The 26138-nt window shown below is 36.8% G+C and overlaps 1 pseudogene; it reads left to right on the plus strand.

Annotated features, from left to right (window-relative positions):
- The first annotated feature begins 16885 nt into the window (after positions 1–16885).
- On the plus strand, positions 16886–18012 carry LOC107847370 (annotated as a pseudogene).
- The last annotated feature ends 8126 nt before the right edge of the window (positions 18013–26138 follow it).

The raw sequence follows: 26138 nt of genomic DNA on the forward strand, positions 1-26138 counted from the left end.
ATTCAGCTTAACTCAGTCAGATCATTTGAGAAATATGATCAGTATTTGATTTAGTTCAGTTTGAGTTCAGTTGAGAATTCAGTTCAGAGTCTTTCAGTAGGGAGTAGGAGCTAGAACCGAGTGAGGAAAGGGATGGCGGCTCCCCATCAGAGAGAGGGTCCGAGTCGTTAGGAGCAATCCCTGAACTCCAGAACTGCGTAACAAGCACAGGATGCAGGAGTCACCGTCAGTAGAGGCTATCACCGCCAGAGAGAGATTTGACTATTATATTTTCTTAGGCTAACTTCCTGGGAGGGTCAACCACCAGAGAGGCTTAACTAGAGAGGTCTTTACCCGTGGCACAGTATTGACACCCTTCCAGCTGGGGTTACAGGTTAGACCCTACCGGCAGGAGGTCGGGGCATGTTGGTTAAGTAACTACTTTCCACAATTGCAGTTTCACTATCAATCTTTTGAAATCAGGACTGTGAGGTACAGTCATCTATCTCAGTGAGGAGTTCAGATAGTTTCATTGATTCATGACCATCCATCAGATAGGCTTAGTCTCATATACAGTTATTTGTTATCAGATCCAGAGATCTCCTAATAGATAGACTTGATCTCAGTCTCAGATCCTGTTGAGTATTCTTGTTATCAGAACCAGAGATCTCCCAATAGATAGGCTTGATCTCAATCTCAGATTTTGTTGAGTATTTTTGTTGTCAGATTCGTACATGATCATTTTTTAATTATTGATAATATATTCTAGAGTCATCTGTTAGAGAGAGGTTGATCTCCGATTTCGTCAGTCGAGAGTAGTGAGCACAAAATTTAGTCATTTATGTGAGTATATTTAATTAATCAATTATCAGTATCAGATAATTCATTGATTCAGTATCTCAGTATTAGTAGTGAGTTCAGATGACAGCAAAGTGGTATCCGAGTTCCAGTATCTAGGGTTGTGATGATTGTGATTATGTTTTGTGCATTCCTGTATGTGTTCTCATTCGGTACTCTCATGATTATTTAGTTATGTAATTGTTCATGTATGAGACCTTGTATTTAGCCTTACCTTATCTGCATACTCGGTACATTCTTGTACTGACGTATTTGCACTATGGTGTTTTATTTGACACCATAGGTCTAGAGGCATGTGATCTAGAGTTTCCTCAGCAGTTCAGTCCTAGTCAGCAGCAGTAGACATAGAAATGAGTCCTCTTTATTTGAGGGTGATCCTTGTATTATTATTGCATCAGACTTTGTTTATTTTCAATTAATAGAGTTAGTTGGTGACATGTCCCATCAACTCCACAGTTCAGATAGTTAGAGGATTTTCGGATGGATGTATTAGTATTCAGTTTTCAGTTTTGAGTATTTATAGATGTGTTGAACCTTATGGCTTATTTCTACCTGTTTTTTCACATTTATTTTTAGATATTATAAAGTATTCATGGTACAAATATCAGGAAAGGGTTAGCTTATGGTTCTTCGGGGTCATGATCATCGTGTAACAACTAGGGGGTAGTCTCGGGTCATTATAAATAGGGTATGGTGAAGGCCCCCTATATATGTCCCTTGTTGGGGCTACGTCTCTAGGCTATCCTTGATTTCTCGATCATCTATGGATAGTAATAGTATCCCTGGGCATGGGCTCGGGGTCCTCACCTCGTGTAGTAGTAGCACGCGTCCTAGCCATCTGTGGAAGAGTGAAACCAAAAGAATCTTTAGAAACAAACTCAGACCCTTAATACAAAATAAGTAAAAGAAGTTAAGAACTACTAAGAATGTCCTATAGCCTCCCAAAGATAAGAAATGTATGGCATCGTTCTAATCTGCAAGACTCTACTAGACACTTGCTCTTGTACCAACCATATTGGTAAATCTAGGCTCTGATACCAATTTATAATGACCCAATTTACGAGTCGTGATGGCACCTACTTGATCCCATCAGTAGGTAAGGCAGACTGTAGCCCAAAGGCAAAAATAATCAGCTAATTTGGTAAAGAAAGGCGTAAAAGTCAAAAATTTGCAAGTAAAGACTTCCAATAATAAGGTAATAATAATAGTCTAAATTATAGATAAAACATCAATAACCACCCCACGACCTAGTAATATCGGTAAAAGAGCCACTATAAAAAAAATAACATAGTACTGAAATAGTTAAATACCAATCCAACGAATAGTGAAAGACTAGACATAAATAATAAAAGGAAAAAGGGCAACTTCGAATTCAGGATCTCACCATATCTCAAGAGTCAATTCATCAGAATCTCAATGTCAACGGTGGTCACTAGTACTCGAATCTGCACCAAAAAGGTACAAAAGTGTAGTATGAGTACCAAAACCACAGGTACTCAGTAGGCATTATTGACCAATTACGCTAAACCATGATATAAGTACGATAATATGCAAGATAAATAAACTAAGTCAGGATGGAAGGACAAACCTTGAATAGCTCTCTAATATTGTAAATAAATAACCAAATAGATATAATATGGAAGAAAGCATAAACAATACTACAAGATTGGCCACCATAAGCCAGAAAATACGGAAAAGTAAAGCCATAAGCCCGGGGTGCAATCAAGAATGTAAATAACCAGAATTTCATTACCTAACCACATATCAAGTCATAACCAAGAATCCATCCATACTATAAACCTCAAATTAGAACTAACTCCATAGCCATCATAAACAATCCATTAATGTCGTGAAACACATACAATTAAAAAGTCAAACTTAAACCAAAACTCATATAGTCAGATGTCGAACTTGAACCAGAACTAGTGTCAACTCCCAAGTACCAAACTAGCATAAGAATCAAGGATCTCATTTCTACAAACTCTAAAATATGAAACTTTAAGTATATATAATATACCCATTAAGTCTACAAGGAACTAACAAGAGTCTTGGCCTAAGGTGGGCCGGAGGGGCACACTTCTAACTCTGAAATCCGTTCTAAGGTAAAATCTATCTCGGGCTATGTTAAGGTATCTAAATTCACTTATAGATTTTAAATAAGCCACAATTAGCCCTAAGGCCCACTTCTAACTCTGAAATCCGTTCTAAGGTAAAATCTATCTCGGGCTATGCTAAGGTATCTAAATTCACTTATAGATTTTAAATAAGCCACAATTAGCCCTAAGATATCAATTCCACCTAAACATAACTAATTAAATCAATTACAAGATAGCAATTCCACCTAAACATAACTAATTAAATCAATTACACCTAATTTATGGTTCAGTCCAAATAATACCCAGACCTAATTCCTATCCCATACCTAGCATAAAATCATTAATATACTATGAATTAGCTTAATTTATGAGGTAGTTAGACCTAGCCTACCTGAACACCGAAGAAAAAGAAATTTGCTAGATCATTGATTTTTTTTAGATGCTTCCGCAAGATGCCACGCTATCAAAATCACAATATACTCATCAAAATAATAATAATGATACCCATATTTCACTATTGTGCTTTAGGTCCAAAGTCAAGTAAAAAATCCCATGTAGGGACCATTTATAGAATCGTACTTTTAAAATCAACAACACGTCCCTATATGCTCAAGGAACGGTTACCCCAAAGAATGGGTGAATTTAGAGCTTAAATGGTAATACAATCAACCCACTAATTGAAACACCCTAACTTGGACCCTTAGAAAAATTTCCTAAGTTGAGGCTCTGGGCAAGGTACTATTCATGGCTACTAGTGGTACCCTAGGATACGGGTTGGGTACCTCTTCTCGTATGTTGGTTAGTAAGTTTTGGTTGGGTTTTTTCCAAGATACGAGTAGGAACCATATGATTAGTATAATAGGGTAAGAATGGTATCTTGCAAATCGTATGATGACCTAAGGTTAGTCTAGTAGAGTCGATTCTATCTAAGGTATGGTTTAGGGTACCATTTGTACCTTTGGATATGATTTTGGCATGGATGTCGTATGATGACCAGTGTAGAGTTCTATGGTGAGGTCTAGGGTATGATTTAGGGTACCACTCGTACCCTAGGGTACGGTTTAGATGGGTGAGTCATACCCTCCTGGAGTTGGTTTTTAGCTTTTAAGTTGAGGGATTTTTGGATATTTTCCACCCCAAAACCCTTATGTCCCTACGTTATATAGCTCACTGTATCCTCTCATATGACTCGTTTGGTAGATCAAAAATTCCAAATACCCTCTCAAACTCACTCTTAAAGATCAGAGGCTAGGGTTTCTACAAGTATTATTCAAAGGGCTCAAGAGTCAAGTTTCCTTCCATGAATCTTCTTGTATAAGGAATGTACTCCTCCCTCATTTTTAGTTCCAACTAAAGACATGTTTTAATGTGTTTTAAACATTGATTATGAATCATAAATGGTGGTTTTGAAATCCAATATTAAGGGTTTTGATGCATATTGTTAAGTATTATTTATTCTTGATTTAAACAATGATTTCACATGTTTTTGGTGATGGTTTGCATATGTGGATACTTTTTGATTGTATTTTAATACATGGGTCATGGGTAACCCTAGTCTTAGTGTTTTCACCTTGGTTTTGGTCTTGTAAAAGGTGTCCCCACAAGGCGTTTGTGAAAATGTCTAAAGGAAATTACTAGTCACATGTTAATGGTGTTTTGAACTAAGGTAATGGATTAATGAGCATGAATGGTTTGAAAATGGTTTTGTAAAGGCCTTGTTGGCCATGAAATGGTTTAAACAGAAACCTTGGTGGTTTAATTGACTAAAACTGGTTCGACTCCCAAAATCTTATGGTAAATGAGTGTCCTTGTTGGACGATGGGCTAGATCTCCAAAAACTATATAAATGGTTGATTGATAAAGGTAATAGGCATGTGTATACTTGCAATTAGTGTTGGTATGACGATACGAATGAAGTGCCTTTGGTAAGAAATTGACAAAATGGTTGGTTGTGTGTGAATAGTTTTAATCTGGGCTATAAAGAGGGATGTATAGCCAAGCCGTGGTGGTGGAGGTCTCGAAAGGACCAAAGTTGGAAACTCACGATTGCCGGTGTGAGGTTTGTTCATGGTGACCATGTACATAATGTCATACTTATATTCTTGGAGATGTACTAGTCCTCTTATATTCTCTCCAGCTCGTGCGGCAAACACGCGTCTGGGCCCTTTCAGCAAGAGGCGTTGGCCCCATATAGCCCATGAGTGAATTTTGAATGGCAAATCTACACATCCCAGGTTAATGATTTCAAATTTCATGTTAAACTCGACTCCCTTTCTTGACATGGATTATATATATATGTGTGTGTGTGTGTGTGTGTATGTGTGTGTATGGAAATATGAGCATCTGGTTATTTGATTGGTTTTAAAGATTGGCATTATTTTATCCTTATTCTGAGTACATGCTAGAGTTCACCCGCTAACCCATCTTCAGGTGGTTGTATCCCTACGTGATGCAGGAACCGCTATACTACTTCTCCTGCTCATTCAGGAACAGTCGGTGTTGGATTGAAATGGTGAGCTTCCATAGTTCAGAAGGCATCCATTTCATGTCATGAATTATTTTACATATTATTATTTTTTCTTAGACTTTGGTTTTGGCTATGGTCTGGGGCATGTCCCGACTAGGTATTCTTCATTTTGGTTTAGAGGCTTTTTATGGAAAGATGAGGACTTGGGTATGGAATGGTTACGATTTATATACTATATAGATTGGGTTATCATTTTTGGTTTGGTTGGTTGGTTATTGGATGGATTGACTTGGTTGGGTTGGGTTGGTCTCGGGTATAGACTTATCCCAAAGTCATTATATCTTCTAATTTGCCATCTTGTTATATATTTGAAATTTATCCAACTCAAGGTATATGTTGGTTGGTTGGATTGGGTATCAGGGGTGGTATCCTGTCCTTTTTGGACTTGAGATGCCCACTATGACAAGGCCCCAGTTTGAGTCGTGTTAAGTTAGTATCAGACCCGAGGTTGCAGTGTCATAGGGTGTCCACAAAGTCATGTCGAGTAGAGTCTTGTTTATGAGTGTGTTGTGCACCACACTTATAATCAGGAGGCTACGAGGCATTTAGGAATGTTTTACTTGTTGTTCTATGTTCGAGCTATGGAGTCTAAGGTCTTGAACTCTTCCCTAAATCTTGTTTGGTTCACTTTTCAGATCATGTCCTCTCAACGATCTAAAGTTCATGAAAACTCACCTGTCCCACTCGAGGACAACATGGATGGATCTCGTCCAACTCATGAGGCACAGACCCAGTCGACGGTCATAGTTTTGGATTTTCCTAGTGAAGTTCCACCGGTCTTCATTGACCCTACTCCAAAAGGTGGTACTCATGACCAGTTGCCTCAAGGAGAGCTTACCAATGCCGAGTTTTGACACTCTATTCATCTATTGACCCAAATAGTGACAACTCTATCACGCCAGTTCGGTCCTATTGGTATGGAGGAAAATAAGGCAAGGTCGAGAAATAGGCAAAGTAAGAGGTCTTAGTTTTCTGAATAACAGGGAGGCCAATAGCATCGTTATAAGTGGTCTAAGGGAAAGAGTTGGGTGGGTCCTAACTCATGTGCTATGGCTAGTGCTCCCTACCTAAATCCGTTGGGAGACGGACATTTTCATATTAGTAATGCCTTTAGGGCACAAGGTTCCCAATCTCGGGCCGATGGGGATCAATCCACATCATCCTATCCTCCTTGCTGGTTTTGTGGTCGGTCGTACCATGGTCGTTGCGAGAAAGCGAGGAAGCGAGGAATCATTGTTTAATTATGGTCAGTTAGGTCATATACAATGGGAGTGTCCTATAAGAATTGTCGCTTGGGCCAATAGGATACCGGTTGCCACTTCTCTAGCTCTTGCACCGAAGAGTGCTACTTCTAGCCTCGGCACTGGTCGGGATCGTCTCAATGCTCTTACTATCCCTAAGGAGTCCAAGACATCTTTTGATACTGACACTAGTATGTTGCAAACTCTTTTCCAATTATGTGTATTGGTTATTGTTCTGGGGTCCCCTCTCTTTTATGTGACTCTAGTTATGGTTGTGTATTTTGGTTTTGGTCCAGAGTGTGTTTCGAACTCTCTATCTATTTCTACCCTGGTAGGTAACTCTTTGATTGCCAAAAGGGTCTATAGGGGGTGTGTGGTAGCTGATGGTGGTAAGAAAACTCTGGTAGATTTGTTTAATTCGGATATAGTGGGTTTCTATGGTGTCCTGGGGATGGATTGGTCGTACTCGTGCTACGCATCATTAGATTGTCAGACTTGTAAGGTTGTCTTATCTTTAGGCTCCTTGGTGATTCAGTTATGGGATGGGAGGATGGTTCCCTAGCCCTTGAGGGAAAGAATATATCATATCTTAGAGCTCGTGATGAGCTTTATGATCGTGTTCTGACATCCTACGATTCTGTCGTAGTGTTCTTTCAAGCTCTAGATCAAGTGGGATCATGGGATTGCCTTGACTCCTAGTATTGGGCATACACCAACGTACGCCTCAAGAAAAACAGAAAAATAAAAGCCAACAACCTCAACAAACTCTATCAATTAATCTGTAAATGTATTCCCTGGCAACGGCGCCAAACTTTGATGTCACCCAAAACTATACCTCCTTTTAGTACAATGCAGTTGATGTCAAATACAGTAACCCAAAAGAGGTTAGGGTCGAACCTACAGGAAATAGGACAAATGTATCTCATGAATCTGTTAAAGTAGACGACAAAATATAAGAAAGTAAATGGGTGTTTTGCTGTGAAAACAGTAAAGTAGTAACAAGTCTTGATCGCTTTAGTCAAAATCAATTTGAGATGAATACTAGGACTGTGTTCTCCCTGGCTTCCTAACTCTGTATACTTAACGTGCTTAATCCAAATAACTCACCGCTCTACATGAAGAATCTGGCAGGATATGTATCATCAACCGTCTTGTGAACGCCTCTGGTGATTTCACTCTTCACCTTGTGAGTGTCACCTTACTAACCCTTGTTTTTAATCCCAGTTCAATTATCTCCTTTTGGGTGTCAAGTTGATTAGACAAGGGTTGGCAATCTCGAATCACTGTCGTAATCTTCTTTTTCTAATCTTGACCTCTCTTGTGAGGATGATCTTAAATACATGCAAGTTCTTAACTTTTGCAGTAGTTAAGAAAGCATACAAATCGAAGATCACAATCTATGCATAAACACTAATTTAGAAAAATCTCACACTTTCTCTACTTTGTTATTCTGCCAATATTCCCACAACCCTAATTAGGTGGTTTAGCCTCTCATGTTTACAAGAATATCCATAAAATCCAATAAAGAAATCATAAGATGAATCTCATAATAATTTAAGAACAAAACCTAAATTTTCAAATTAATAATAAATCAAATAATCAAAAACAAAGGACTCCAAGATCAAAAGTTGAATTTTGAAATAAATATATGTTTGTGAATGTAAAGAGTGCGTAAAGTAATACAATAACATCAAAAGGGTATTTATAGTTTACATCAGAACCATAAAAATCCTAATCAAAATGAATACGAAAACTAGGTCGGTGGCCCTTATGGATCCACTTACGGGACGTAAGTAGCAGAAAATTCTCAAAGTTGAAGCTTGCCACCTACGATGCTACTTACGATGACGTAAGTGGCACTTACGCCATGTAAGTATCCCCTTTGTGCTTCTCAGACAATTCTTCAAACTTCAGAGCCTCAAAACCTTCAAACTTAACCCTTCGTCAATATTAGAACAATCTTTACTTCTTAGGTTCTCTGAACTTACATATTATGATACTTACGAGGCTACTTATGGTGGCCATAAGTAGCACTTAAGCACATAAGTAGTCTCGTAAATGGGGACTTTTTACAAACTTCAACTTTTTTTCTTCATTTAAGCTCCAAAACCTAGTTTCCTGCAAAATAGACACACAGAACGCATCATATCTAACGAAATGGACCTAAGTACTTGCATATTTTCCAGTTTTAAACATCGAAAGTGACATTAAACTATGACACATCAGACAACATTATATATCAATAAGAACACCATCAACAGAACACCACCACCAAACTGTATTACACCAAGAACACAAACAACAACACCAAGCTATGTCACCCACTTGAAAAACACTAATGTTTTGCCTACACTAATACCACCACCACCAGCAAAACTAAGAAAATTAAGAACACTAACAACACCAATAACAACACTAACAAAACCAAGAAATCAAGAACACCAACACCAATAACAACACTAACAAAACCAAGAAATCAAGAACACCAACACCAATAATACCAAAAACATACCTAGAACACAAACAACACCGACAAAACAAACAAACAACACCAACAACACCAACTACACCAACAGAACTAAAATAAGAATGTCAAGAACACAAACAACACCTAGAACACAAATAACACCAACAAAACAAGCAACACCAAGAACATTAACAAAACCAACAACACCCACCAATGACACCAGCAAACACAAATAGCACCAACAAATACCAAGTGAAGTGATTCAATACAAGAAGACAAATAACACGATAAATTGTCACGACAGATATCTTCAGAAAAAGAGTCAATGTTCAAATTTTACTATTTTTACAACAATTCGAGAATAAGACAAGAACAACAACAAAAATAATTATACTTCACTTGAAAAGATATCACATTTTCATCAACCACCATATTAAGAGAACAAATACCATAAATTAAGATTTTCTCGGGTTCTTTCTTTTTTGAGCATCAAATCTCAAAAATATGAGCCCATACTTGAAAAAAATACAACTAAAGTTCTTTTTTTCTTCATTAACTAAAAAACCCTAATTTTTTGAAAACCAACAAATATAAAAGTCTTTATCTGCAAAGTAAGAGAAATTGACGGCTATAAGGATGAAGAAGTTGAATGTAGATTCTCAAACTATTGATAGTCGTCGGAGATGGCAACAGTGTCGATTTATTGTCTTGTTTGAGGCAATCTGTTGGGGGAGAGTGATATTTGAGAGGATAAAAAATTTGAGCTTTTGGAGAAGAGTATTATTTTTTGAAAACGGAATGACTGAAGAATGAAGGAAAATGATTGATTGGGTCCTTTGTTTTCATTACATATACTAGTAAATTTAGCTGCACTTCGTGCAGTAATAAAAATTTAATAATTGGGATAGAAAATTTTAAATAATTTCTTACATAACACATGGAAAAAGGTTATAAGTTAATGAAATCACCAATAATATTTTTAGTTATATTACTATGTGTTGGAATAATAAATAGAATTTGAGGATAAACTTTTATTTTCTATTATTTAATAGCTATGCTATTTTTCATATTTTAAGACATCACTAATCCAAGTATAGGACTGACAGTCGGATCAAATTAGGACTATATCAAAAGCACTACGGTGACATTTTGCAATCTGCAATAGCTACTCCAATTCCAGCTTTCTTCAAATTGTTTGTTATTCTTGGCCAAGACATGTTGATAAACCAGTACTACTTCTGTAGTTTTGTTAACCTTATATGTGGCTTACGTTGCATGCCACTTTTATCAGGTGCGGAGAAGCAACCCCAAATCAGCTATGGACATCCGAACCAGTGGAATTCCTTGGTGGTGGCACTGGTTAGACTACCAGATACTTATAGGAAATCATTCCATGAGCCAATCTGCTACAAAAGACATATCTAACACCATCAAGTGCAATATCAGAACACAAGTCAAGCCCATGGCGTCCAAGTCATAACTTTGGACACCACCATTGGGATTATGACAGTCATGAATCCGTTACAGATTAAGATTATAGACTCCTTGAAAGAGGGCATCCATCCAAACTACAGTAGAGATTAGAATTTTGTCACAAAAAGATCCTTCCAATCAAACTAAGATCATATGATTCCTTATGTAGCAATAGTAGAAATAGTCCTTACTAAGTTTGCGCTATTAAGGCTGCTCTGTATGCCCATCGGTATTAGATTCATTAGGATCCATACCTTTTTTTAAGAATTGGCGCAACAAAACATCGTCTCTTCCAACTATACCAACCACCTTACTTTCTCTTAATTATTCGCATTGATACCACTCTCACGTGAATTCATGTAAAATACTTTCTCCGCTCATAAATACTTCCCATGTTTCTTATTTGCACGCCCCTTAAGAAAAGCATTGAGATTCTACAGATTTTTTCGGTGTTTGCTCCTCAAGTGTCTTCACACTCTGTTGGAGTTGTTTCAAATATTTTATTGCATCTCCAAGAACTGAAGCCTTGTCCATCTACTCATCAAATAAAAAGTTTAATACTACTACTTCTATATATGAAGAAACATATTTGTAAAAAATGACTTTCATTGTACCAAACACATATAGGCATATTCATAAGCATGATAGAGAGTGTTGGTACTTCTTTTGAGTCCAGGAATTAGGGCAGATAAAGCAATGAATCTTTGACTGAGTTTTTTTTTCGCGTCTTTTCCTCTCACAGTGATGTCATCTTGAGCTTGTGTTAATTTCCCATTATTAGTGCTAACACTCTTATTAGCACCTTGGCATGAATTATTAGCCTTAAACATATAATTCTGATAGAAGGGGAGCCTTGGAGTAACTGGTAAAGTTGTTGCTATGTGACCAGGAGGTCACGGGGGTTCAAGCCTTGGAAACAACCTCTGGTAGAAATACAAGGTAAGGCTGCGTACAATACACCCTTGTGGTGGGGCCCTTCCCCGGACACCACGCATAACGGTAGCTTTAGTGCACCGAGCTGCACTTTTTTAAACATATAATTTTGATTGGCAAAAGAATCTTGATGACAAACCAAATTATTGTGATGATCAGCAGCAAAAGTTATACTGCTGCATGACAAAGTTGTTTCCTCTTTGGGCTTCATTGTCACAACTTGTTGGTTAGTGAAATTATTTGAGTTGATTAAATGGGAGTAATTGGGATAAGCCACAGATTGTGAGCTCGACATTTGGTCATTTTCATGATAAGAACTATTGTTGTTCCAGCTGTGACTTGTTTTAGGATTCTTTAGAGGCCTTTCTTCAACAGTTTGGGACAATTCCATAGGCCTTTTATGGCCCACTATTGGATGATCACGATAGATGAATGAATCATGCAAAGTATTCTCACTAAATGAAGAAGCTATAGATATTGCACTTAGCTCATCAAATGAGAACCAATAGGCCATTGTTGATTAAAACCATAATATTCTAGTTCCTGCAACCAAAACATATATATTAATCCTGGAAAGAAAAAACTTGCAAAAAATGGTCCATACCGGCAATGACTACTTTCCACTATATTTCAGGTCGCTAGAAGTTTTAGCGACAATTCTATAGAGTAAAAAGGTATTCATTCCTAGCAAATGTCCAATTGCATGTAATAATAGGCTTTATAGACTAACAATTACTGGCAATTAACCCATTGTCACTTAAACCCTTTTTTGTTCCAGTGAGAATATAATTGTACCTTACAAGTTCCAAATATCTTGAAAATTCCCAAAAACAAACTGGAAAAATCCTGAAAAAAGAACCAAATTAAATTGTGGAAATGGCTATACATAAAAGTAGAATATAATGTAATTATCGAGCAAGCCAATAGAAGCTTCAGCCCACCTTAACTCCTCGTTTGTTGTCGTTGTAACCAGGTCTGCTTCTTGGTCCCTACACTTGATTACGACTGCTTTTAAGCTTGGGAAACGATTGCCTATGATCTCTCTCAGTGTTAAGATGCTGCAGTTAAGAGGAACTTGGGCCTATCTTATGTCTTTCGCAAATACTAATTCAGAGATCTCCGCATAAATAATTTATGTTTAAATAGAGATATAACCAAACACTATAGTTTATTGATTTCGACAAACACCAATATATTATATATTGAGTATGAAAACAACTGGAAGAAGCTAATTACCTCTATTTGCCGCGACGATAGCTACCAGCTAACCTGACGACTTTAGCAGCCGCTTGAGCAGCTGCAACAGCTGTCTCAGCGGCTGCAGTAGTGGTCGCTGCAACAACAATGGTATGGTTATGATCCTTAGCCATAGTAGACGATAAACCAATGTTGCTCTCTCCATTACTAATAAGATCCGGAGAACTAACTCCCTGCTAGAAAATATTCAAAGTGACAACTTCCGGAGGCTTAGGTTGTCATTTACTCTCTAATGTTTCCTTCTAAAAAGCATTTAGAACAATTCAACCAACTCATCACGCCATTAATCATCGCTTAAGATGAATATTTTTAGACAATCCCCAACTCAAGAAATTCACTAATTTGGAAATAACTATTAAATCACTACAAAATAATTACTATGAAAAAAAAGTGTTTGTCCAGTTACAAATATTCTCACCAACATCAAACTAAGTTAAGTTGATGGGTGATCCAAACACTACTACACCTTTCAGTTAATAGCACTCATAAATCTTCCTATCCTACTGGGATCAGCTCGTACCTTTTTCATTATGATTCAATTCATCTTTTAATCATACTAATTCAAATGCCAACGACACTCAAAAGAACCTCTAGAAAAAAGTTATATTCTTATAATAAAACCAGATTTGAGAAAAACAGAAATGCCACATACCTTTGGAATTTCTGCAACATACTGCCGCGATTCACCTGCTTAACTGATAGCTGACAATAATGTAATTAACCAATAAAAAGATAAACAAGTTAAAATTCCACATTTAATAGTAGTTTAAAAGGCAAATCGGCGTAGGAATTCGTATGCCTTGAGAAAATCGAGAGAGTCAGCAGCCATTGGCCTTTGCTAGGCAAGCCGAGTCGAACTTTGGTTCTATCGGAAGGTTTCTTATCCACATTACTGCTCACAACAGTCAAAGGAGACGCCTCCGAGCAACATGAGATGGTGAATTTAACGGAAACTCTGCGGCAGCTAGTGATGACTGATGAATCAGAAGAAAAGAGAATCGATAAAGAGCCTTGAAGGAAAAACGTCTAAATAGACAACATGTTTTCACTTTTTCTGGCGAGAATTAGGGCGGAGACGGAGGTCGATAGTGGAGAAGAGATAAAAGCAGCGCCGCCGTAAAGGAGTGATTGGGTAGGTGGAGAGTGGAGACGGAAGTAATAGGCGCGTGTGGTGTAGGAAATCAATTTGGTCGATTTTTGGTCTTTTTATTACTTAATCTTTTTCTTCAATTCTAAGAAAGAAATATCCCGAAAAATCCGTCAATAAATGACGGACTCTTAGTAAGGATGATAATTATTTAGGAACAGATGGAGTAGTTCATAAGCAACCAAATTAGATCAGCTACTCTATTGCATATTGAATTAACTTCATAGACATGTCAAGTGCATAAAAGATCCATTCATAATGCCTAAGCTCAAAAGAGTACTCACTGTTCCATTATAAAATACCATTCAATCAGGTATATACTGAAAAACCTCAAGTTGCTGCTTACCAATGATCCGCAATTCCTGAATATGCACAAGCCAGGTATTTAAGAATTGCAGGACTGCAAACACATAAAGTTGGTTAGCTAACATTTACATGTTACTAAGTCATAAATTACTCTATTTGAAACTCATAAAGGGATCAAAAGGAAAAAGTCCAACCTTATATTACCTCAAAAGCAATTATGGGAAAAGGGTCCACTTTGGCCCTGAACTATGCGAAATGGAATAAATTTTCCCTCTCGTTAATAGTTATGGTCAAATATGCTCTCGTCATCATTACAATAGGCCAAATTTTCCCTCATGAGCAGACATAGTGCTCGATGACATCACAAAATGGTAGATGCATATTGCTCATAGTATTGAAAGCTATTGCTTTCGCTTCACCTGGACCACTTGAATCCACATAACAAGAAACATTCCAAATATTTATATAAACTGTCTCCGTGATATGCTAAGATTGAAATTTATGGAGAAAAAAAACAAAGTTTTGACAGAACTTATAGAATCTTGAGTCAGAGGAATCAGCATACCAGTTGAAGGGACTGCTTATGAACACGTTGTAGGGCATACGTCCAACACCTCAAAACTTTTGCTATATCAACAGTAGGATGGCCTCTTGCAATTCTCTCAGCAACTCAAGAAAATGCATTATCGTCTACTTGGATATGAGAAATAATCTGAAATCTTTACATATTTTTCTCTATTCACATATGCTTGTGATCTTCTATCTTGGTCATTATTATCTTGACGTGAAGAAGCCAAATTAGGTGGTGGAGCTACAGAGCTTTGATCCATAGTTGTGATCAAAGCTGAGCCAGAGAAATGATACCTAAATGGAAAAAGTTAACAAAATAGTATGAAGGCAATGCAAGGTTTAAGACCCACGAGAATATGGAAAGAGATCTTACCTGAGATCACATTTTAGAGCTAGAATAGCATCCGCTGTTCTAGAAAGAAAATGTTGCACTTGGGATTCCCCCTAAAAAAAGAGAAAAATATCAAGCACAGACTGAACTTGACATAATGAAGAATGATAAAAATCATCGAATTGTAATTAATCCAAATTATGAAATACTGTTCAATTTTGCATCTAAATGTCCTGAAAGGAAAATACATAGTAATTTCAAATAAACTAAATCAAGATTAAAGAGAGAATCTACTCACAAATTTTCTAGCCTTACTGATCCCATTGACAGCCAAGTTGGTCATGTCAATTTAGTGAACCACAAGTTCACCTATCCTTTAGTTTGAGACGGCAACATTCAAAAATCTTTTTTCTATTTTCCTTGAACGTCATATGTCAAGTCGACTATCCTTTGGTTTGAGACCAAAACATTCAAAAATCTTTCTTTTCTTTTACTTAAACATCAAATTTCAATGTCACATTTCAAATACTCAAAACTAGACAAACAAATTAAGATGACAAAGTATATGATTCGTTGTGTGATACCTTGTAGTAGCTCCAGGCCTCCTGACCAGATGAAGCTTTGAAAGATAAAGGACGATCACTGCGATGACTTATAGCATCGGATGAATGAATCAAAGTATGTATTATTAATAGTCGTTAGAAGCAAAGTATATACGTAGTAGACCTCCCAGGCTAAAGTTAACAATTGGTATACCTACTTACATAACCCATTCTTGTAACGACAATTCTAACATTATAATATGGATAATTTCATTATCTAGAAAGAGTGCAAAAGAATCACAATTGAGTCAACAATATCACGATCTATTAGAACTATCTTATTCATAGCAACAAAACTCAAACTCGAAAATTCATATTCATAGCCAAATTCAGCCACTGAAAGATCGAAGAAGTAATAGAAGTGCTGAAGACAGTTGAGAAACTCACTAAACAGAGGATACCACTCTGAAGCACAAAAGAGTATTGAAGAAAAGATCTATTTGAGCAATTCTTCATTACCAACAAATGGGTGCAACTTAACAAATTCACATTATCGACAAATGGGTGAAAACATCAAAATAAAAATGAAAAAAAAAATTCACCTGCCACATATCTAATGTCACTGGATCTCAGTCAAAAGTACATGCAATAATGAAAAATTTATAGAGACTATATTATAGACTTAATCTGGCCTCTGGGCAAAGAGGTTTCTGATTTAAATCGAATTTTTTGTACATGATACTGATTTTTCTCTTCAAAGTTCTTCCATTATTTTTCCATTCTTCTGAATAATAAGCCTAAAGCTCTAACTTAACCTTCAAAAATTCATAAGACTAAAGAACGAAAATCGAAACACACTATGATCAAAAACAAAATCTGAGTAGAAACTCCCATTTTGATTTCCCCCTTTGCTCAGAAACAAAATTCGAGTGAAGAATTGAAGATAAAAACTCCCATTTTGATCTTCTCGCCATTTGAAGATAAAGAGAAAAGAACAATAGAGGGGAAAAAATACCTTAAATTGCAGCAACACTTCGACGAAAATCAAGATGAGGAGAGCTTATGAAAAAAGTGAAAAGCTGTTATGTGTAAAGAAATTCGAAAATAGATGCATGCAATACACGTGTTAGTAAAAGGGTAAAAAATCAAGTATAAGGACAAATATGATGTACCATTTATATTGCTAATAGTACAATTCTTGATGCAGTGTTCGTCCCTCTTGTAGCTCACTTATATATAAGGAGAAAATAGTACAATTCTTGATGCAGTGTTCGTCCCTCTTGTTGCTCACTTATATATAAGGAGAATAAATAAAAATTGTGGATTAATTTATATTTTAAAAAATTAATTTAACCCACAATTAACTTAATTAATTTTTTAAGGGAATTTTTGACCTTGGTCAATTATCACCAAAAATTAGAAGGATAAAGACTCCTTTTTTTCCATCAATTTTCTCTGGTGGATTCCCATTTACCTTCCGCTGAGCCTCATCGTTTTTAATTCTATCTTCCTGCACTGCACAAATAATGGAGAAATACAAATCACTGAAAATCCTTCAAAAATCCCCAAATTCTGGGGTCTGTTTCTTGTATCTGAACCGACCTAGCCACCTCAACGCTGTGTCACGTGACTTCTTGACTGAATTCCCCAAAGCCATCTCCTCACTCGGTCAAAACCCTGATGTCGCCGTCATCATCTTCGCTGGCTCCGGCATCGACTTCCAAACCCTAGACAACGCCTTAAAAGGATCTTACGCTGCTGATTGCGGCCGCAACGTCGAGAGGCTCCGGCTACATATGAAGTTCCTGCAGGAGGCTATTACTGCCCTAGAGTGTTGTCGTAAACCGGTGATTGCCGCTGTCCATGGCGCATGTATTGGTGGTGCGATTGATATAATTACTGCCTGTGATATTAGGTTTTGTTCTTCTGATGCCTTTTTCTCGGTGAAAGAGGTGGATTTAGCTATTACGGCTGATCTTGGGACACTTCAGAGGCTTCCAGTATTGTTGGGTTTGAAAATGCCATGGAGTTGGCTTTTACTGGTCGGAGGTTTACAGGTTCCGAAGCTAAAGACTTGGGCTTGGTCTCTAAGGTTTTTACTTCTAAACAAGCTTTGGAGGAAGGCGTCAAACTTGTTGCTGAGGGTAAGGGTGTCGTTGTTCCTTTTTTTCTTTTCTCTGCTAAAGGTTCATTCTTTTTATTTACCTCTTCTTTTCTATATTCCTTTTGATTGTTGTTATGTTAAACAAAGATATGTAGAAGCTATAGAAATATTTTTTAATCTTGAAGCATGCTTTGTTGAAAGTTGATATTAAAGAGATGGTGAAAAAGGAGAGATATTTTTTTTTTTGAAATGGACTAAAAGATAAGCATGACAAATATATTGAAACAGAGGTAATATTAATTTAGAAGACAGTACACTAAGGGGTTGTTTAGTAGAGTGTATAAGAATAATATTAAATAAAGTGTATAAGAATAATGTTGAATAAAGTGTATTAATAATGCTTGTATTATAAATGCAAATATTAGTAATACAAGTATTAGTAATGTAAATATTATTTTATTCACAGTATTTGGTTTGATATATTAAAAAAATATATATTTATATAATTTTTACATAAAATTATTTATTTATCAAAATATCCTTCTTTTTATCCTTTCTTTCAAGCATAAAAGTAGCAGTAGCTACTTGTCAAAAAATCCAAGGAAGCACCCGGCTGCATAAGGTTTGAAGAGTTTCCGCATTCCTAACAGATCATCATAACAACTTCAAGAATCAAATTCATATTACCATCCAACTTTTACATATTTCGATAGTGAGTGATATATTTCTCGTTAAACTGACATTGTGGCCATTAGTAGTTTTTTTTCATATGATAGTTTGTCTTTTGTTTTTTCAAATCTCAAGCTTGTATTAATAGTGACATTTTTGTTCTTAAGGATGAGAATGAGGTCCATAAAATTGGACTAATTCTAATCACAATGATACTACTATTTCAGTATCTCAGCTGAGATACTACCATGCTCATGGCTAGCAGCAGGTGAGATATTGAAATGGAGGTAGCAGCACCTCAAATCATAGCAGCAAAAAAGCTGAAAAGGAGGGGTAACTTTGATATTTAATAAGTTAATACATGTGTTTAGTATTTTTGTATTACTAATACATGAGAAATAGAATATATAATAGAGTGTATAACTAATGCTTGTATTAGTTATATATAAACAAAAAAATGTACCAAACAATATACTAGTAATACACATTCATTAATGCATGTATTATTTTTTTCAATACATTGTAACAAACGATCACTAAGCAAATTCAGGTGAAATAGCGGGCCAAGAATCAACTTAGAATTTGAAATTTAAGCACATCATGATATCATGTGAAAACCTAAGTTTTGAAAGGATAATAAGATATCTATATAATGAAAACCACATAATACTTTTTTTGGAGACGACAAACATACTAGTATATATAAGAGCACCTAAGCTGTGCAAAGCCATATCTATAGGGAAACCAAGAACCTTGCAAAAATAAAATTAGGAAAATGGTAAAATTTAATCCTCTATTTTTGAAAATTGACTAAATATACCCTTTATCATATTTTGGAGTTAAATTTACTTTCACTGTCATATTTTAGAGTCAAATTTACCCTTGATATCATACTTTGGGGTCAAATTTATCCTCGTTATGAAGTAATTTTTCGTATGTACCCTTTCTTTAATAGAAAAGCTCAAATCAACGTTAAATGTCCTTTTTTAAAAATAAAATATACTCTAATCTAAGTCGTTCGATCCAATTCGAATCATTAAAAAGACAATACCTTCCTTAGTTCTGTTGGTCAAATTTTTCACTGAGATTAAGTCACAATATATTTATCAGTGCATAGCTAATGAAAAATGAATCTGCATAAATGTTGCATAAACAAATATACCCTTCCCTCGGTTTATGGATCTATATCATTGTAGAACTCATGAAAAATTACACTTAGCGGTCAAATGCAACAAATTAGATCCACTGAATATATCTCTGTATGATTGAGTTAAAAGGTCTCCCTACGTGTCAATCATTCCATCTTTTCACTCTTATATTTTTTTTTTTGTATACAATTTAGATCTACACAAATTTTTCATCATGTTTTTATATAGAATCTAGATGCACATAAAATTGCATATCAACAACCTACTAGTGTTGTACGTTGAAAGAGAGAGATATTTTTTCGTTGGGAAAATTCGACCAACAAAATCGAGGAAAGGCATATTTGTTTTTGTTTTCTTTGTGAGTTGAATCGGGTGGTTAGATTAGGGTGTATTTTATTTTTAAAATAATCATTTAACATTGATTTGAACTTTTGTTAAATGAAGAGTACAAATGAAAAGTCTCTTGACAATAGGGTAAATATGATCCCAAAGTAACATTAAGGGTAAATTTGGCCCCAAAATATGAGGAATGATATATTTAGTTTATTTTTCAAAATAGAGGGGATAATTTTGACTTCAAAATATGATAGCAAAGATAAATTTGATCCCAAAATATGATAAAAGATATATTTAGCCAATTTTTAACGCGTTAAATTTGACTCATTCCTAATAAAATTTATTGAGCACCTACCAAATTTACGTGGGAATTTGTCTCCTCTATTCTACTTTCTTTACACAAAAAGTAAAACGTCAAAATACAGTTCATCTTCATATGGGGTAACATCTGCTAGAGACGTGTCGCACTATGAAGAGAGACAACGTAAATATCCGTCACGTCAACAAGTGCTAAAACCACGAGAAGCCTCTCTCGAGTTAAAAACAATGGAAACGCCTACCTGTAAAAGATACGGACTCAGTGGATCACTAACCCCGGTTACATGGCGCATGGCGCATGGCGCATGGCGCAAGCCGCAAGGGACAAACTGGAGCTCCAAATTTGTCAGGCTACTCAGTATGCAAACGAACTCTTATGAAGCTGAGCAGTGCAAGAATATTAGTTGACTCACTAATGGATTAAACACGTGGCTCGTCGGCATTAGTTTTAGTTCTTTAGGATCTAGTGTCGAATTATAATTGGCCAAGATCTAATGTTGTAATCGCCCCTCCCCACTTGTAAATACACCGACACATCCACTATCTTGCTCAATACAATAGCTTACTTGATATTCAACCATTTCTTATTATGTACTGTTTATCTAGTTAGTGATAATCTTGCTTTGTCCACATCTCAGATTGTCAGGAATAGATATCGAACGCCGCATACTCGCATCAGGCTTGCTTAGATTTGTAGGCTTGCTTAGATTTGTTTGTTTTACTTTATACTTTGTTGATTTCTGTCTGTTGATTTCTGTTATCATCTAGTAATTGAATTCCTTGTAAATAGGACCTAACAATGAAGAACAAACTGAGGATGTGGTCGTGACAAAGCAGGCGTCAATGACTGTTTCCAGTCATGACCGACTCCAGCGAGTAGACAACTCACCAAGATGATGAGATTTCGTGCCTTAACGTAGATTTGATGAATGTACATTCTCAAAAAAGGGGGCAGTAGGACCCTTAATGAGGAGGAACATAAGAGTGGCTGGTTTTGAAAGCCTCTAGAAGATCCTCTAAAGCTTTCTGGCACTTCGAGCCCGTTTGGATAAGATTAAAATCTAATCAAATCAGCTTTTAATTTTTTTTAAACTTTTTTTTTTAGGTATTTGGTAAAATAAAAAAGTACTTAAAAAACTAAAAATTGATTAAAAAAAGCAAAAAATGAGAAATTAGATACCCTATCATTTACTTTTGGATAGAATTCTTTAAGTTTGGCCAAGACATTTACTTTTTTATCATTTATATTTTTCTCCAATTCCAACAATATCCTAAATTTATAACCCTTAAATTATTTTTCTTTCTTTTTCTCTTTGTCGCTTCTCTCTGTCTCTTCCCTTTAGTTTTTCTTCATCTTTCCCTTTGTTTTTAAATTATTAGAATTAAAAATTATATGTAATTCAACTTATTTATGGTTTTAATAGCTTCAAGGACATTTAAGTTATTTTGATAACAAAAAAGTGATTAACAACACTTATTTACCAAACACATCAATAACTTTTTATCAGTTTAACACTTTTATCCAAACACTTATCTTCTCAATTTATAAGCCCTTAGTTTTAGCTTTTAAACACATAAGATAAAAAATTATTTTTTTAATCCCATCCAAACAGGCTCTTAGAAGGAGTTGATGGCGAGAATGGAGGTTCGGGATAGAATTGGATGAACTCTGGGGTGGTCTGGCTTAAAGGACTCCAAACTCCTCAAGAGAAAATAAGTGGGACGACGTCGAGGAGCTTGATGACAGATTTGAAGAGTGCAAAGCTGGGAGACAGAGGTTGGGTGTGGAGCCTCGGTCTGCTTAATAACAACCGTGACAGAGTTGTTGAAAGGGAAGATGAAGGCATAATGCGTGGAAATTCAGTGTTGAATGAGCCGCATCCTGGGAGTTTCTCCCATGATGGGAGCCCCTTTATTAGAGGAACGAACTCAAAGAGTTATGCCAAGGCACTTTACATGGCTAATGCAGTGACCAAACCTATCTTGAAGAGGTTCAAGATGTCGAACATTCCCAAATATGATGGGACTTTGGACTCTCATGAGCATTTGCTATTCTGAATGACGATCGTGAATAGTAACGACCTGATTATGGAGGAGGTTGAATCCGTAATGTTGAAATAATTTGGGGTGACCTTGTAAAAAGGAGCTCTGGTCTAGTATTTTGTTTATTCAAAAATTTATTTACTCGGTTAATATGGTAGTAGACTATTTTCTTATGGCTCATGCCGGAGCCATGAAACTCCAGCCCAAAGTTAAGATTCAAAACTACTTCGGGAGTATGTCATGAGAATCCAGAAGGAAAAGATGCAACTACCGGTGGTGACGTGTGAATGGGCTGCTAAAGCTTTTACTAAGGGACTAAATTCTGGAAGTCCAGTCATCGGATTCAAGCTAAAAGAAAACCTATCAGAGTTTGAGGCCATAACGTGGGCTAACGTTCACAGTCAGTGCGATTCCAAGAATCGGATTGAGGACGACTGTTGGAGGGTTATCGGCAAAACCCCTCAGGAGTGGAATGAGGTGAAGGTTGAGAAAAGTCTGTGGCATGCTAGGATAGGATTGTCAGGAGCACCTCGCGGTGGGCCGGTCCGAAGGCCCCATCCACGTTAGGTATGTGCCTTATGTAGAAGATTTGAGACCAGCACGAGCTGACATGGTAACCTTCACTCCTTGAACCTATCTCATCTCGAGAAAGGAGACTCCTAGCAGAGCGGGTTGCAAGCTGAGGGAGCTATTAAGCCTGCAGTGTATGCCATCGACGAGATTCTCCCACTTTTCAAAATACCTTTTTACCATGAGTTCGTGCAACTGGTCTTGACTATTCGATATAACGAAAGGGTTAAATTCCTGAAGCCCGTGCGCTCAAACCTCGATTCAAGAAATAAAGGTGTGTGTGAATTTCCCATTTTCCATGAGACGCATGGCCTTGACACCGAGGGTTGCCGACACTTAAGTTGCGTGGACTCGGGTGCTGGTGTTCGATACGGGTACAGATCTAAAGGTCGGATCCTTCACGGTCTCAATTTAAAGATTTGGGGATATGAATCTAGAGATGGATATGGGTGCGGAAAATTTGACGAAAAATAATTTAAATATCTAAAAATAGAGTTATGAAACTTAAATTATGAGATATTATGTGAAAAGCTTAGTGAGAAAATATTGTTCAAGAAGAAAATTCGGAAATGAGATATACAAAAAGAAAAGCAATAATATAGAAGTTTCGATATACAAGGTATTCAATTTTTCTCAATTTCACCTTAGCTTTTGTTTTGATTACAAATTTGAACTCTGTTCGAACTTTTCCAGTCAATTTTGGTCGAAGTACCCAAAATCGGTTGATCAGATTAGGTATGGATTCCACACCTACACCCATATCCATGTCGTGTCAACATGGGTGCGACACTAAAAGTGAAGAGTTCGAGTAACTTACGCTGGGCTGAATTACTAGAGGATGATCACTTGAGGCAGTTATTGAGTGATTGAACCAAAGACAATTATGGAAAAGGTGTCGAGGGAAGCAGACTATCAGCCAACCCGGGTACACACTGCAAAATAATATGCAGAGCGTATTCTGTCGAAGTAACAGGTACACCTTCTTATCTTTCTAATTTTTGCTAACTGTTTGTCATTTTGGGATCTTGCAGGTTTTTGGGGGCGGCTTTCTCGCTATCAAAAGGGAGACCAACCCTTCAGCGAAGCTAGAGCCTAACGCTCGAGATCGACAATGCGGAGCCTCTCCATGCAAGGAGCCTAGTTGCGGGAAGACGAACACGAAGACCCGAAAGGACGCGCTATACTCTTTTTTTTCGTTCGTCCAGCTTTTTGTGCTCCAGAGGATTTTTGTTTGCTAGTTTTTTAATGAGGTATCAATAGGGACTTCTGGGAGAAATTTAGGATTTTCATTTCATATTGTGTAATGCCAAATAGTGACGAAAAATTAATGACATGAATAAAAAAGATTTCTGGAAAATATGATTTTTTCTTTTTGCAAATATGGAACTCTCCCTTGTACGAAGTGCAACGTGCCATGAGTATATTTGGAAATAAAAATCCCAAGATGTTAGGAATGGGAAAATGGACTCGGATTAGGGATTCAGGATCTTGACTTCGACCCCCAGAACCCTGAAAATAAAGGGTAAAGCCAGTACCTCGAAGTCTCCATAATAGTGGAAAGACACTTGGACTGCAGAAAAGGTCAAAATGGCTTAACGGACTTGGGGCACTTCAAGTCGATACAACGGAACATCGCAACCTCATTGGAAGGTTGAAATTCAAGCCAAACGCACAGACTGATCATTCGATAGCACAAAAGTCAAAACACGCCGTTACGCACTCTAGGCAAAACTCAAACTTGAGGAACCTTTAAAGCGCTGTAACAATCTAAGTTCCATCTAAGAAGTCCAAAGTCGAAAATCAGCTAAAATGAGAATTCTCTCTAGTAAGCTACGCTCTAATACTTTGGATACGTCTAGACTTAGAAGCTCATCATTTAAAAGTAAAAGAATCCCTTCTCGAGTTGTAAGGTGTGTTAATATAAATAGACTTAAAAGGTGTTTAGTCGGACGAAAAGCAAAGAATGCACCTACCTCACTAGATGATTGTGAAAGAAGCATTGAAATTAAAAAAAAAAATTGGTTAGTGACTATCTTCGATCATCAATTAAAACGACCCGACACTAACCTGACTGGAATCATCGAAACTAAATTTCGGAAATAAGGCACGCTAAGGGTGCAATGCTGCGAGAAAACCTCTGAATGACAACAATGGTTTATTTGTCGCCACTCGAAGAGAAACATTTGACAAAGCCGAAGAGTTAACGAGTATGGTCTTAATATTTGAAAAGGAAAAATCAGGTAATGTTTTCAACGATAAGATACATGTTGAAAAGAAAATAAGCAGAAAAGCTAAAAACACATTTGATTAAAAAAAAGCATAAAACACATGAAAATGTAAAAGTAAAAATTCCTCATTTATTGTATTTGGTTATGATTACATGACCCAAGAAGGGTTGCAACTTACAAAATACATAAGCTTGGGATGACAAGGAAGTTAAAAGACAACTTTTCTTTGTAGCTTCGGAGAACATTCAACACGCAAGATCTATCGACATGTCCTTATGATGTTCACGGCGTGGGGATCCGAAGAAGGGCACTTTACTCGGAGTGTGCAAAGATTTATGTGGAAGGCATTGGGGAAGTTTCACAAAAACAGAAGCCTTGAGAAAGGAAACGAGAGCCTTGCATAGGAACAAACAACCCCCACGCGAAAGATTCTTGGAGGGCACACCGCTATATGGACTTCCCTTGGCTTGGGCAACTGATTGAGTGAGCTCAAAGAGATTGCCTTTGGCGAGTGGGCACCCTCTACGGAGTCTTGGGGAACTTCGATTCAACTCGCAACTCGTTGGAGAAATCCTTTGGGTTGAAGGAGCTCGAAACCAAGAACTGTTGAGCAAGAAAGTGGCAGAGTGAGCTGTCTCTCACCACTCTCGCCCTTGGCCTCGCCTGCAATTTTTACCTTGCCCTCGTAGAAATTCTCAGCAATGAATCTCAGGCATAATACCATGGTCAGAGGCAAGTATAAGGCAAAAACTGTGGTAAGAGCAATACCCAAAGTTTAATGCCAATAAAAGCAAGGAAAAACCCCGTAAGGAGAGATTTTTTTTGATATAGATGAAGGCTGTAAAGAAGAAAAAGTTGTGTGGAATGAAAAGACACATGCCAAAAAGGCTGGTCTTTATAGTACAATCCTCATTTAATGCGTGGAAAAGAAAGGTCGCAAATGATAGCTACGTGGACAGTGTAGTGAAAGTTGTTAGAGAACAGTGTGATAGTTC

Source organism: Capsicum annuum, chromosome 11 (genome assembly GCF_002878395.1).
Source record: "Capsicum annuum cultivar UCD-10X-F1 chromosome 11, UCD10Xv1.1, whole genome shotgun sequence".
Lineage (NCBI taxonomy): Eukaryota > Viridiplantae > Streptophyta > Magnoliopsida > Solanales > Solanaceae > Capsicum > Capsicum annuum.